Here is a 12,118-nt window from a genome sequence, read left to right on the forward strand (position 1 = left end):
ACTCAATAATCAAATAGAATAAGAAATTAAATAAAAAATAATAAAATAAAGTAGCAAAATAAGTAGTAAGTTAAGAAATTGAAATTACTTAACTTTGTAATAAAATATAATATATAAAATAATAATAATATTTAAAAATAATATATAAATTATAAATTATTAATAATATATATTATTAATAATATAAGGCTAGCGGCCGACGGTACTGGAGGTGAAGTAGCACCTTCCCCCGAGACTGGCAGATCAGGGTTACATGCTGATCACTGGAGCTACTGAGAACCTTCTGCAGCAGTGGTCTCTGAGAGGTTATACAGCTATATTGTACTTTGTCTCACGGATGAGGATATTCATTCAAGCCAAGAAAGTGGAAACCTACTGGAGGATGACTAAGATGCAGTGAAAGCTATATGCAAATTTCACTCTCGCCATTCCCCCCAGGAATGACTGCTTGCCTGCAGTGAAAGTTATATGCAAACGTCACACCCCCACCTTCCCCCGAATCTGGCAGATTAGGCTTACATGCTGAATTTTTATACTTCTGGAGGAAATTTCATGATGCTCTTCATAAAAATGACAAGTATGTCACAGATTCTTTTTATCCTGCATGAGACTGATTCTTCCCCAGTTGGAAAGAGAGAGGATGGCTTAGGGAATTAAAGAAACTATGCTTGCTAAGCTCTATATCGAACTTCTGAATTTACCCAAAGATGGAAAAGATACTTTAAAACTTCTGAATTACCGAACACCTATGGTTCACAGGGGGATGCTGGAGACTTTCCCCCTCGATGGACTGTCACCTTGTCGTGGTGAGGGGACTTGCGTGTTCCGATGAACCTGTGGGCTCAACAACTGGAGTCGTGCACTCCCAGGAGTGGCCGCGGGGGAGTCCCAGACCAAGCACAGTCCGAAGACCCAAAGACCTCAACGGCGGAGCAGGCGGAGGATAACATGGCACATGTTACAATGGCTGCGAAGGCAGAAGAAGGCTGCAACAGACTGAGAAGCCATGGCCATTGTGTTAAACTACATCACCAGTGGAACCTCATCTGTGAAGACTGTGTGTTGTTCAGCTGTGCACTGACCTCCACACATTAAAAAAACGCATGCACAGGCGTCTTCCAAAGAAAATAAAAACCAAGCAACCAAAGTCCCATGGTGATCAGCGAGTGGCGACGGGGGCAGGACTGTGAAATCTGGAAGCCCCTAGTCACAGACTGGCACATGGGCGGTGGGTACGGACTCAGTCGTTCTACCTCAAGGTCCGAGGCAGTTGAGTAGTTCGGCAGCTGTATCCGCGACTGAGCAGCCCTTTTTAGGACCCACTCTGCTCACCCCACATGGGGAGGGGGCTAGAAAAGGTGCCCTAAACATAGTCTGCCTCACTTATCCCTGACTGGACTGCTGCGTCCAGTGGGCTCACCATCCTGCGGCCAAAAAAGAAAAATGAACTTCGGTACGTGGAACGTACGGACACTGATGGACAACAGTGACAGTGAACGCCCCGAACGCAGAACTGCCATCATCGCAAGGGAGCTGGGACGCTTCAACATCGACATAGCAGCCCTTCAGGAGACCCGGAGAGCAGGAGAGGGACAGCTGAAGGAAGAAAAGGGAGGCTACACCTTCTTCTGGAAGGGACTGCTCGAAAAAGACCAAAGAATGCACGGAGTTGGCTTTGCCATCAGGAATGATCTGGTGAAACATCTGTCCGAAGCACCCACTGGCATCAACGAACGACTCTCCACCCTCCGAGTTGATCTTGCCAAAAACCAACGGGCAACCATCATAAGTGCCTATGAACCAACACTAGACGCTGATGAAGACATCAAGGAGAAATTCTACTGTCAGCTGGACACCGTCCTATCGGGGATACCTAAGGAGGACAAAATCATTCTCCAGGGGGACTTCAATGCAAGAGTCGGGCGAGACTTCGACCCGTGGCCAGGCACCATAGGAAAAGACGGGGTTGGAAACAGCAACTCGAATGGCATCCTGCTTCTCACCAAATGTGCGGAGCACAACCTTGTCATCACCAACACGCTCTTCCGCCAGAAAAACAAGTTCAAGACATCATGGAAGCACCCCCGGTCAAAGCACTGGCACCTCTTAGACTATGTAATCACACATGCCAGAGACCGCCGTGACGTACTCCTCACAAGAGCTATGACAGGTGCTGACGACTGCTGGACCGACCACAGGCTTATCTGATCCACGATGGCTAGCAAGATCGCCCCCAAGCGCAGACTCCAAGGAAGAAAGACAAGGCGCAAAATGAACACCCAAGCCCTTCAGGAGCCCTCCAGGCGAGCCCATCTCCAAACAGCACTCAAGGACCATCTACCCACAGTACACCCCGAAAATGTTGAGGAACATTGGAACAAACTGAAGACCTCCATCATCCAAGCCTGCGAAGAATCTATTGGATACCAAGCCAAGAAACATCAAGACTGGTTTGACGAAAATGACATCGAGATCCAACAGCTAATCGACAAGAAAAGGAAAGCCTTCCAAACATGGCAGAGAGACATCAACTGTGCTGCTAAGAAAAAGATCTACGCCAGTGCAAAAGCTGAGGTCCAAAGAAGGACTGTGGCAGCGAGCAGAAGAAAAGAAAAAATGTATTTAAAATGAATATAAGGAAACTTACCTTCCAATTCTGAACCGAAGGAGAATTTGCGGCAAAGAGAAGTGATTTGTTCTTAGCTTAGGCTCAGGGAAGTTAAATATTAACTGGGACATGGCATTTGGGAAACAATAGTAAAGTGAGGTGTTTTGACATCAAAGGCAAGTAGTCTTGGCAGCCAGACAAGTGTTTTTGGCAGCCAGTCAAGAACATTTGCGTAATTGATCTAAAGCTGGAAAAGGTCAAAAGGCGGCATCTGGTGGTTCAGTGAGGTAAATAGCAGGCAACTTTAGATTTTATAATGGAATCATGTCTTCGAATGACGAATATGGGAATAATTAAGATTTGAAACAATTGGGAGTACGTCATTGCAACGCGTCATCGTGATGTATGGGAAAAGGTCATGCGTAATGCCTCTGTTAATGATTAGATCTATGTAAATGTCAAGACAGTTGAACGCATGTCTAGACCAGTGGATTTCTGCTATAAATATTGCAACCTGACTGGCTATCCAGTACGCTTCAGATCTTTGCTTCTGAGCGTCCTATCAACTTGATAGTAAATCTGCCTGGAATCAAATTGCTGTCTCCGTCTTTTTCCTGCTTGATTGTGCTCTAAATTGATCTCGGGTAACGGATATGCCGCAACAGATGGGGGCTCGTCCTGGGATCTGAGCCAACAAGGAGAGGAACAAAGACGAAGCTTCTTGAGAGCTTGATTGCCCCCACTCAGCGGGTCAGGTAAGACGACGATCAGAAGGGGCGATACGGGTACCCACTGAGAGAAACGACCCGGCTGGTCCTCGCCTTCCCTACCTCCGGACTGGGGTACATTGAGAATAAAAACAGCTTTGATTCCATGGTACAGGTAAGGGAAAAGGCTAGCCTTAAAAGGTACATGGGAAGTACCAGGGGAATATTTCACTGAGAGATTACTGCAGAAATCAAGTGAAAGCCCCGAGTGACGTTTTTCGCCACAGAAAATCGCACTCACAGGTTGGAGGAATACCCTTTCAGGGGGAAAGTGAGAAGAAGTCTGTTTGGTGTTTTGTGTTTGCCTTGGTTTATACTGTGTCGCTTTGCTTCTTTGCTTCTGTATTTTTCCCTTCTTTATGCTTTTTGTGCTTGCTTTTTTGCTTTAAAAAGTATATCCATTTTGTGTATATGATTGTGGGCATAAAAGAAAAATAGAAAATGGGGGTTTACATCAAGTAAGAAGTCTTCAAATCCCCTTGAATGCATGATGAAGAATTTCTCAAAATTTAGGGAGTTAACTCAAACACCGGGATGCAATAGTCCCCAGAAATTGAGATCTCTTTGTGAGATAGATTGGGTGCAATTCAATACCGGATGGCCAAGTGAAGGAAGTTATGACTTAAAAGCTATCAGACCAGTTGTACGAATAACAGCAGAGGTTCATCCAGATCAGTTCCGTTATGCTGAGGCATGGGAAAATGCCGTAATTACGCAGCCTTCATGGTTAAAGAAATGTCAAAACGAAGAATGTGCTATTTATGTAACCCAAACTAATCCTGAGAAACCTCAGGCAAATAAGAAAAAAAAAGTTTGCAATTTTTTCCTGTCCTGAGGAAGAATTAAGTAACCCTCCTCCTTATGTTCCTATATATCCACAATTAAAAGCCATTGAAAAAGGAGGGCCAACTCTGACTTCCCTGTCAAAATCTTTAATTACACCAAAATCTTCTGATACCTCCCCTGGGGAGTCCTCACCTACAAGATCACCTTTAATAGATTTAGCATCTGCCAGCAGATGGCTTCAGAATATAACAGAAGAGTTTTTGAAAGACAGCCCTATAGCTGGAAGAACTAGAAGTCATAGTAATCCCAACCCAAAGATTACTTTTCAATTACCTTTGAGAACAATGGTTCAATACGTACAAGAACCAGATGACAAAGGAGAATTAAGGATGACTCAAAAGACTACTTATCAGCATGTGCCTTTTACTACTTCTGATTTGTTAAATTGGAAGTCTAACAATCCTCCCTATACTGAAAACCCTCAGCCACTTATAAATTTGTGTGAAACGATAATGGCTAGCCACCAGCCAGATTGGCCAGATTGCCAACAGCTATTACAGACTCTCTTTACTTCTGAAGAGCGAAGAAGAATCCTTAATCAAGGAACTCTAATAGCACAGGCATATGCTGCCAAGAACACGAGTTATAATCCCACCGAGTGGGCTGCAGGAGCATTTCCTTTGACAAATCCAAACTGGGACCCTAATATTAAATGAGAGATGGACTACATAGTCCAATACAGGGAATTTTTAATGGAAGCTTTTAATGGTTACTGTGGCTTGGTTTACAGCTCTTAAATCTTGTACTGGACGAAAATCTTGTGCTGGACGAAAATCTTTCTGCTTCATCCATAGGGACGAAGCAGAAAAGAGAGAGAGAAAGAAAATAAGAGAGGAAGATCATAAGATTCTTTTGAATATATTAAATGAAAGAGATAAGAAGAAAGGATTTGGAAGTGAAAATAGAGGAAAAAGAGGAATGTGGAAGAAGGGAAGAGAAGGAGGAAGAGGGATGCCCCTGGGAAGACGCCAGTGTGCCATTTGTCGTCAAGAAGGCCATTGGAAGAATGAGTGCCCATCTGCTCGAGGAGCGATAGGAATACAAAGGGGAGTGCCATCCCAGAGAGGATATTGGAGAGGAAGAGGCCGGGGAGGAGGCCACCAAGGGGGACATGCTACCCTGGATCCTGTGGCTAGATATGGAGGAAAAATAGAAGAAGAATTTATTGGTATGGCTGGATTAGGAGAAGACTGGACAGAGTAGGACAGACCAGCCCCCTTATGCCTAGGCCCGGGGGAGCCACTGGTCAAGATGGAAATTGAGGGCCAGGAAATGACTTTTTTAGTAGATACAGGAGCTGAACACTCTGTGGTAATAAAACCAGTGGCCCCTAAGAATGGACAAGAACTTCAAGTGGTTGGTGCCACCGGTCAAAGAAGAAGTTACCCTATGTTACAAAGCAGAAAATGTGACTTAGCAAGACAACAAGTGATGCATGACTTCCTATATATCCCCGAATGCCCTATCCCTTTATTAGGAAGAGATTTGCTTTGTAAAATGAGAGCAATATTGACATTTGAAGCAAATGGAGAAATGGGAATGACTGTAAGAAAGGGACCTTATACTTTGATTTGCCCTATGTCAGAAGAATGGAGAATATTTACTGTTCGTCAGAAAAGTACAGAAGATTGGAAGAGCTATGGAGTTCCAGGAGTATGGGCGGAAGACAATCCACCTGGTTTAGCCCGGTGTGTTCCACCTGTACAGATAGAGGTAAAACCAGGGATGGGACCTGTGGCTATTCGGCAGTATCCAATACCTCGAAAAGCTGTAGAAGGGATCAATTCGCATCTGATCCGGTTACTAAAATATGGGATCCTAAGAGAATGTAGGTCTCCTTGGAATACCCCTCTTTTACCATTACAAAAGCCAGGGACACAAGATTTTCGTCCAGTACAAGATTTAAGAGCTGTAAACCAAGCCACAGTAACCATACACCCTGTTGTTCCTAATCCATATGTACTTTTGAGTTTAATACCGGCAGCGGCTACTCATTTTACTGTTTTGGATTTAAAAGATGCATTTTTTTGTATACGACTTGAAACCAATAGTCAGCCCATTTTTGCATTTCAGTGGGAAAACCCCACAACTGGAACAAAAGTCCAGTATACTTGGACCCGTTTGCCTCAAGGGTTTAAGAACAGTCCGACTATATTTGGAACGGCGTTGGCTCAGGACTTACAAGAGTTTCCATCAGACCCTAAAAATAGAGTTCTTTTACAATATGTGGATGATCTTCTTTTGGCAGCCACGTCGCAAGAAGAATGTTACAGAGCAACTAAAGAATTATTACATTTACTTTACGAGAAGGGTTATAAGGTTTCTAAAAAGAAGGCCCAGCTGTGTCAAACTAGTGTCAAGTATTTAGGTTTTTGTGTGACACAGGGAAAGAGACAATTAGAAATTGAAAGAAAACAAACAGTTTGCGCTATCCCCACCCCCACCAGTAGGCGTCAAGTGCGAGAATTTTTGGGGAGTGCAGGGTTTTGTAGACTCTGGATACCTAACTTTGCTATAGTGGCAAGGCCTCTTTATGAAGCTACAAAGGGGGGTGAAAAGGAACCATTTAATTGGACCCCCGAATGCGCCCAAGCATTTGCCAAATTAAAACAAGCTTTGGTGAATGCACCTGCCTTGGGCCTGCCTGATTTGGAGAAGCCATTCACACTTTATGTTGGTGAACGAGATGGAATAGCAGTGGGGGTGCTTACCCAGCTATTAGGAACCTGGCCGAGACCAGTAGCTTACTTGTCTAAGCAAATTGACCCTGTAGCAAAAGGATGGCCAACTTGTCTACGTGCTGTAGCTGCTACGGCCCTGCTGACTCAAGAAGCTGATAAATTGACTTTGGGACAAGAGTTGATAGTCAAAGTCCCTCATTCAGTAACGGCTATCATGGACTATAAAGACCATCATTGGTTCACAAATAACCGTATGCTAAAATATCAGACTTTATTATGTGAGAACCCTCGAATTAAGTTACAGATTTGCAGTACATTAAATCCTGCTTCACTCCTGCCTGTTGAAGGAGAAATGCTTCAACATGATTGTTTGGAGACTATGGATGAAATATATTCCAGTAGGCCTGATCTAAAAGATCAACCATGGCCTAAGGCGGATGCCACTCTTTTTACGGATGGAAGCAGTTTTATGGAAAATGTACAAAGATATGCTGGATATGCAGTAGTAACTGCAACTACTGTGTGGGAAGCAGAACCACTTCCTCTAAATACTTCAGCCCAAAAGGCAGAACTGATCGCACTCATTAGAGCTCTGGAGTTATCAGAGGGGAAAATAGTCAACATTTATACAGATTCTAAATATGCATTTACTACCTTACATGCACATGGAGTTATATAAAGAGAAGGGACTACTAAATTCTGCTGGGAAAGAAATACAACATAGTGAGACCATTTTGAGATTGTTAGATGCTGTTTGGATTCCTGAAAAGGTAGCAGTGATGCATTGCCGAGGACATCAATATGGCGAGGATCCTGTGACCTATGGAAACCGGTATGCTGATACCACCGCAAAGGCCGCGGCCCGAAAGGGACGAGGAAAAGAGCCGGTCATGGCCCCTTTGCAGGTAAGAGATTGGATACGAAATGATGACTTGCTATATACTCCAGAAGAAGAACAATGGGCCCAGCGTGAGAAAGCGGAAAAGAAAAATGGATGGTTGGTGTTGCCTGACCAGAGACTGTTTGTACCCAGGCAAATAGCTTGGGAAATGATTAAGGAAGCACACCAAGAGACACATATGGGAAAAACAGCTTTAGCCTCATTGATGGGACGGCAACTTTACATAAATGGACTCGCTGCACTAACAGGAATAGCCTCGGCCCGATGTCAGATTTGTGCTAAAAATAACAGGGCCGATGCCCCCTCCAGGGGTTCAATATCAAGGGAATACACCTTTTGAATCTCTAGTAGTAGATTTCACCGAAATGCCTAAATGTGGGCCTTATAAATATTTGCTTGTTTTCGTATGCACTCACTCTGGTTGGCCTGAAGCATATCCAACTAAAACTGAGAAGGCAGCTGAAGTGTCAAAGGCACTTCTTAGAGACATTATCCCAAGATATGGGATTCCGTTACACATTGGTTCAGATAATGGCCCTGCTTTTGTATCAGAGGTATTACAGTCCTTAGTCCAACTATTGGGAACAAAATGGAAGTTACATTGTACATACCGACCTCAAAGCTCAGGAAAAGTAGAAAGGATGAATCAAATACTAAAAGGAAAATTATCAAAGATGTGTCAAGAGACTTGCTTGCCATGGACTAGAGTATTACCTATGGCCTTGTTACATATTAGATGTACTCCTACTAAGTTTTTGGGCCTGTCACCTTTTGAACTCATGTATGGAAGACCTCCACTTGGATTGAGGCATCTTCAAGAGGACCTTAGTCAATTAGGACAACAAACTTTGAAGAAGGATATTCAAGCTTTAGGACAAACTATAGCTCAACTCCAACAATATACTGAAGAATTGCGGCCGCCCTGGCCAGCTACTCCTTTACATTCTTTTCGCCCGGGGGATTCGGTGCTGATTAAAGACTGGAGAATAGAACCATTAAGACCAAAGTGGAAAGGACCTTTTACTGTCCTACTTTCTACCCCCACAGCTGTCAAGGTGGAAGGAGTCAAAACCTGGATACATTATACCAGAATAAAGAAGGTACCACCTGAATGGACTGCGACTCCTGATCCAAAGGATTCCTTGAGACGTCGTATCATCAAACCAGCAGTGCCATGAGACCCAGAAAGAGGACTACAGCTCTGGTTTTGACCACATACCTGGAAGCTGGTCAAATAAATCAGACAGAAGATTGAGGAGCACTGTGAAGGTGCCAACGTGTATGGGACATTCTTCAACTGTGATAAATGATTGTGTAAAATGATTTTTTTTGTTAAGAATGGAATTTTGTGAGTTTGCGAAGCTATGGTAGAACATTCGCTCGCAAAAAGGGGGGAATGTGGCAGCGAGCAGAAGAAAAGAAAAAATGTATTTAAAATGAATATAAGGAAACTTACCTTCCAATTCTGAACTGAAGGAGAATTTGCGGCAAAGAGAAGTGATTTGTTCTTAGCTTAGGCTCAGGGAAGTTAAATATTAACTGGGACATGGCATTTGGGAAACAATAGTAAAGTGAGGTGTTTTGACATCAAAGGCAAGTAGTCTTGGCAGCCAGACAAGTGTTTTTGGCAGCCAGTCAAGAACATTTGCATAATTGATCTAAAGCTGGAAAAGGTCAAAAGGCGGCATCTGGTGGTTCAGTGAGGTAAATAGCAGGCAACTTTAGATTTTATAATGGAATCATGTCTAGCGAATGACGAATATGGGAATAATTAAGATTTGAAACAATTGGGAGTACGTCATTGCAACGCGTCATCGTGATGTATGGGAAAAGGTCATGCGTAATGCCTCTGTTAATGATTAGATCTATGTAAATGTCAAGACAGTTGTACGCATGTCTAGACCAGTGGATTTCTGCTATAAATATTGCAACCTGACTGGCTATCCAGTACGCTTCAGATCTTTGCTTCTGAGCGTCCTATCAACTTGAAAGTAAATCTGCCTGGAATCAAATTGCTGTCTCCATCTTTTTCCTGCTTGATTGTGCTCTAAATTGATCTCGGGTAACGGATATGCCACAACAGGACAAGAGAACTCAAGAACATCTGGTGGACAAAGAAGGCTGAAGAAATCCAACACCTGGCAGATACCCATAATGCTCAAGGATTTTTCAAAGCCACAAAGGTCATCTATGGGCCAAGAAACCATGGCATACAGCCTCTACGCTCATCAGACGGAACCAAACTCCTGAAGGACCAAAAGTCAATTGCACTACGTTGGAAAGAACCCTACCAAAGCCTCCTAAACCGCAGCTCCAGTGTGGCCGAAGAGGTCCTCCCACAAATCCCTCAACAACAAACCAGGGATGAGCTTGCAGCACTGCCTAGTTTGGAAGAAGTCAGCAATGCCATCAGCCAACAAAAGAACAACAAAGCCAGGGGACCGCATGGGATCCCTGCTGAAATCTTTAAAGAGGGAGGACCTGCGCTGACACACCAACTCCACCAGCTCATAGAAAAAGTGTGGGTGACCGAGAAAATCCCAGCAGACTTCAAGGATGCCACCATCATCACCCTCTTCAAAAAAGGGGAAAGAACAGACTGCGGAAACTATCGAGGTATCTCCCTTCTAACCTCTGCTGGAAAAATCCTCGCAAGAATCCTTGCAAACCGCCTTCTGCCCCTCTCAGAAGACACCCTCCCAGAATCCCAGAACGGCTTCCGCCCCTCCAGAGGAACTGTGGACATGATCTTCACTGCACGACAGCTCCAAGAAAAATGCAAGGAACAAAACCAACCTCTGTACATGGCATTCATCGACCTTGCAAAGGCATTCGACACAGTGAATCGCAGCGCTCTCTGGACCATCCTCCAAAAAATCGGGTGCCCAAGCAAATTTGTGAACATCCTGCGGCTCCTCCACGATGACATGATGGCAACAGTCTTGGACAGCAATGGCTCCCAAAGTGACCCATTTAAGGTGGAATCGGGTGTCAAACAGGGATGTGTTATTGCCCCAACTCTATTCTCTATCTTCATTGCCATGATACTTCACCTTGTTGATGGGAAGCTTCCCACCGGAGTGGAAATCATCTATCGGACAGACGGCAAGCTATTTAACCTCAGCAGACTGAAAGCCAAAACCAAGGTCACAACAACATCTGTTATAGAACTCCAGTATGCTGATGACAATGTCGTCTGTGCGCATTCAGAAGAAGATCTACAAGCCACTCTCAACACCTTTGCAGAAGCATACACAAAGCTTGGCCTGTCACTGAACATCGAGAAAACCAAAGTGCTGTTCCAGCAGTCACCAGCCGTCCCCTCTCCAATGCCAGAGATACAGCTTAATGGTGTAACATTAGAAAATGTCGACCATTTCCGCTACCTTGGCAGCCACCTCTCCACCAAAGTCAACATCGACGCCGAAATACAACACCGCCTGAGCTCTGCAAGTGCAGCATTTTCCCGAATGAAGCAGAGAGTGTTTGAGGACCGGGACATCCGTAGGGTTACTAAGGTGCTTGTCTATAAAGCTATTGTCCTCCCAACCCTGCTATATGCCTGTGAGACATGGACTGTCTACAGACGTCACATGCAGCTCCTGGAACGATTCCATCAGCGCTGCCTCCGGAAAATCCTGCAAATCTCCTGGGAAGACAAGTGGACAAACGTCAGCGTGCTGGAGGAAGCAAAGACCACCAGCATTGAAGCGATGGTCCTCCAACATCAACTCCGCTGGACAGGCCACATTGTCCGGATGCCTGACCACCGTCTCCCAAAGCAGTTGCTCTACTCCGAACTCAAGAACGGAAAACGGAATGTTGGTGGACAGGAAAAGAGATTTAAAGATGGGCTCAAAGCCAACCTTAAAAACTCTGGCATAGACACTGAGAACTGGGAGGCCCTGGCCCTTGAGCGCTCCAGCTGGAGGTCAGCTGTAACCAGCAGTGCTGCAGAATTCGAGGAGGCACGAGTGGAGGGTGAAAGAGAGAAACGTGCCAGGAGGAAGGCGCGTCAAGCCAACCCCGACCGGGACTGCCTTCCACCTGGAAACCAATGCCCTCACTGCGGAAGAAGATGCAGAGCAAGAATAGGGCTCCACAGCCACATGCGGACCCACAAGGAAACCTATGATGGAAGACCATCTTACTCGTCCAACGAGGGATCGCCTAAGTAAGTAAGTAAAGTAAGTAAGCTGGAGACTTTGCTATGATTGCCTATTTTGTGCTGAAGCCAAGATGTCCCAAGCAAGGTCAGCTGACCATACAACAGGTAAATGATATTTTAGATTCGGTGTCTACCAATAATGCTGCT

At 44.7% G+C, this 12,118-nt stretch overlaps 1 pseudogene; it reads right to left on the reverse strand.

Moving 5' to 3' along the window:
- The window catches only part of LOC137095618 (serine/threonine-protein phosphatase CPPED1-like), a 247,489-nt pseudogene that overhangs the window by 86,785 nt on the left and 148,586 nt on the right, over positions 1–12,118 (reverse strand).

The sequence above is a fragment of the Anolis sagrei genome, chromosome Y (assembly GCF_037176765.1).
Source record: "Anolis sagrei isolate rAnoSag1 chromosome Y, rAnoSag1.mat, whole genome shotgun sequence".
NCBI classification, from domain to species: Eukaryota; Metazoa; Chordata; class Lepidosauria; order Squamata; family Dactyloidae; genus Anolis; species Anolis sagrei.